We start from the raw sequence: 3,526 nt of genomic DNA, 5'->3' as shown, positions 1-3,526 counted from the left end.
CTTTCTCCCTATTTACTTCCTCCTCTGTAAATTCAGAATTAGAAATAAATTATCAGAATATGGTGAGCATTAAGTCATGTTTTGAAAGCTATTAAGGTCTGGGCACTGAGAACAATGTTAAAACATCCAGATCAGTGTCCTGATGAGTCCTAGGTCAAATATCGAATCAATTCCATTTCTCACAGGACAGCACTTCATCAAAGTACTGTCTAGACAGATTAAAGTGATTCAGTTAAAACCCCCACCAGTGTCTTTCACTGTGTAAACACGAAAATAAGGATGCACAATTGATTGGGCTGGAAGCATATAGAACTAGATGGTGATTGGATTTTCAGTAAAATATGAATTCAGGGACATTTTTTTTCTTTACTGCCTAGAAATTTCTTTATAGCATACAATTATAGTAACCACTGGCATTTATTAAATTAGAAAGGTACAGTTGACTTAATAGAATAAAACTTGTGAGATTAAATATTTCCTGATTATATTTTAAACAGTTCTGTCTTGCTGCTCTAAAGGGAAATATCTTTTTTGTATCAATAAGATCTCATTTCTGAAACTGACCAAAAACTGTGCAATTTTTTTTTTCCACAAGTGGATCATTCTTCCAGCCAACACTTACTTAGCATTATCATGTGCCTATCTATATTCCTGGTATAAGGAGTAGAATAGTAACAAGGGAGCTCAAAAACCCTATTCTTGTGAAGCTTACATTCCAGTGAAATGAGAGTAAAGACAGAAAAATAAGTCACCATAAATACATAACTACATAGTATGTCATATGCTGATGGATGTTATTTTCAAAATAAAAACAGGAGAAAAATCACAGGGAATGATGAGTTACCTGGATGGGTTGGAGGAGGGTAAAAATAGAAACTGAAGACAGAGCGGTCAGAAGGGGCCTCCTGGGCAGGTACACTGAGCAAAGGCCCACAGCTTTGGTTGCTTGTGCTTGTGTGGAAAAAGTACTTTCCAGGTAGAGGGAAGAGAAAGTCCAAAAGCCTGAAGTATTCTTGGAATGACTGAAAACCAGAAAAGAAGCTAGTATGGAAGGAGCAGAGAGAACTAGCAACTGAGTCATAGAACAGATCAAAAATAAATCCAGTGGTCTACATGCCTCCAAGGTCTATAGAGAGAATAAATTATATGTGCACAAAGGCAGTGACAGGAGGCCCGGTGGGAGACTGTTTTATGAATCCTGGTGAAAGAGATGTTGGCTGGAACCACAATAATGGTGATGAAGGTGAATGGACTCTCAATTTATTTTAAATGTAAAGCTGAAAGGATTTATCAAGGAATTTGATGAAGAATATGAGAAAAAGAGAGAAGGACGGATTAAGACATTTATATGGAGTATCCAGGATAGAACTCCCATCAACAGAGATGGAAAAGGCTTCAAAAAGAGCATATTTGGAGGAAAGCAGGAGATTATTTTCAGGCAGGTTTAATTTTTAAATGTCATTGAACATTCAAATTTAGACATAGAGTTGACACTGGATATGCAACATTTGAATTCAAGGGAGAAGTTCAAGTTAAAGAAACAAATTCAAGCCTCATCAACATATACAGAGAGAATGGTTAAATCCGGAGGGTTTAGGAGATTGCATGAGAGTGAAAATAGCAAAAAAGGTAGACAATATAATCCAGAACAATTATTTTGCTAAAAAATAAATGCTTAAGTAAGTATAAAAACACCCATATCTTCAGAAAAGCATCAAAGATCATTCAGGCTGCAAATCATCTGAGTAGTCCAAAAAATCTCAAACCTGATACTGAACTAAGGTGATACTGGATGGATAGTGACCCCAGAAACTTGGTAGAAACCACCAGAGTCCTATTTGAGGAATATAACACATACATACCTCAGAGTATTTCTACAATCAACTTTCAAATTTGATATCTGATACACAATCAAAGATAACAAGGCATACAAGGAGCTGTGGCAGAAACAGCAGGTATAGAAAGAGATTCAAAGGGGTTCCAGATATTGGAATTTCCAAAATTAGACTTTAAGACAACCTTGCATACTTTATTCATGAAAAGCAGATGACAGGAAACTATACTATAAAAAGAAATCATAGCAAATTTGAAAAAATAGCTAAAAAATAATTAGCAAAATTAAGAAATCATGGAAGGATTTAAAAGAAAACTATACCCAACTGAATAGAGAAATAGGAAGCTGGGAAAGATCAGATAAAAATAGTCTGGAAAAGAAAATTCAAAACATGTGGTAACTAGAGGACACATGAAGTCCGACATATATAATTGCATTTCCAAAAGCAAGGGGACAGAGCAATAGTTGAAGAGATGATAATTAATAATTTTCCAAAACTAATGAAATACATCAGTCCATGGTTCAAGAAGACCAATAAATTGTAAGCAGAATAAACAAAAAGTAGAGAGAATATTTTCATTGACTGAACTTTGCAGAACTTCAATATTAGAAGTTGGAGACATACGAATGGATAAGGAGATGTGGTTTACATATACAATAGAATATTATTCAGTCATGAGAAAGAAGAAAGTCCTCTGATTTCAACAGTATGGATGGACCTTGAGACACTATGTTTAGTGAGAAAGGCCAGACAGAGAAAGACAAATGTGTATGCTATCACTTATATGCAAAATTTTAAAAAGCCAAACTCATAGAAACAGAGAGGTAAATAGTGGTACCAGGGGCTGAATAATGGGAAGAACTGGGAAGATGTTAAAGGCACAGGAAAACGAGACCTCATCAACTGGGAGAGAGACAGCAGGCCTCAAAAGAAGGCGGCATTTGAGATGGACATCCACAGAGGGACAAAATTTCAACAAATGGAGATAAACTACTTATTTGAACTTTATTTGGAGAATAAGGTAAAAACACTGAATGTTTTAGAATAGGAAGATTAATCTGATGTGGTATACAAAATGAGTTGAGAAGAAAAGAAACTAAAGGTTAGAAGAGATCGCTTCTCGGGCTTTTGGCGTAAGATCAAGTGTAGTATCTGTTCTTTTCAGTTTAATATCTGATATGTCCTCTATCCAAGGACAATGCATCAAACGGGTTTTTGGAGCAGGGAAATGGAATAGGAGGTTGCTCCTTCCACTCTGTGTATGTACCTGGCATTGCAGTATCTCTGGTAACAGTGCACCCCCTCAGGGGGTAAGAAGTAAGCATTGGAAGGCTTCTCACAGGAGTCCATAGCAGTAGTCCAGGTGGACAGTGAAAGAAACAGGATGGTAGCACTGAGAACGGGAGGGAAAGAAAGAATGGGGACCGAATGTATCAGTCAGCTATTGCTGCAACAATGCTATGCAACAAACAACACGAAGATTCAGTGGTTCTAAAACACAATATTTTTTCTTTACTTACATACCCAAACTTAAGTTGGATCCAGGGCTGCTCCCCTTGTCCCTCATCTTCCTTGGACTAGTGGGATAAGAAGAAATGATAGAAATGCAAAATAGTTTATGCTAGGTAGCAAAAAAATTTAAAAAGGAAAAAATAATAAACCAATTGAAAACCTGATCAAATGATTAGGCT

At 36.3% G+C, this 3,526-nt stretch overlaps 1 non-coding gene across 1 annotated transcript; it reads left to right on the top strand.

Annotated features, from left to right (window-relative positions):
- Positions 1-2,947: 2,947 nt before the first annotated feature.
- Positions 2,948-3,139, top strand: LOC118925953 (U2 spliceosomal RNA). Its single transcript, XR_005030251.1, has one exon. It is a non-coding gene; the product is annotated as a U2 spliceosomal RNA (small nuclear RNA).
- The last annotated feature ends 387 nt before the right edge of the window (positions 3,140-3,526 follow it).

Source organism: Manis pentadactyla, chromosome 10, assembly GCF_030020395.1.
Source record: "Manis pentadactyla isolate mManPen7 chromosome 10, mManPen7.hap1, whole genome shotgun sequence".
NCBI lineage: Eukaryota > Metazoa > Chordata > Mammalia > Pholidota > Manidae > Manis > Manis pentadactyla.
This window is presented reverse-complemented; position numbering and strand designations above follow the sequence as displayed.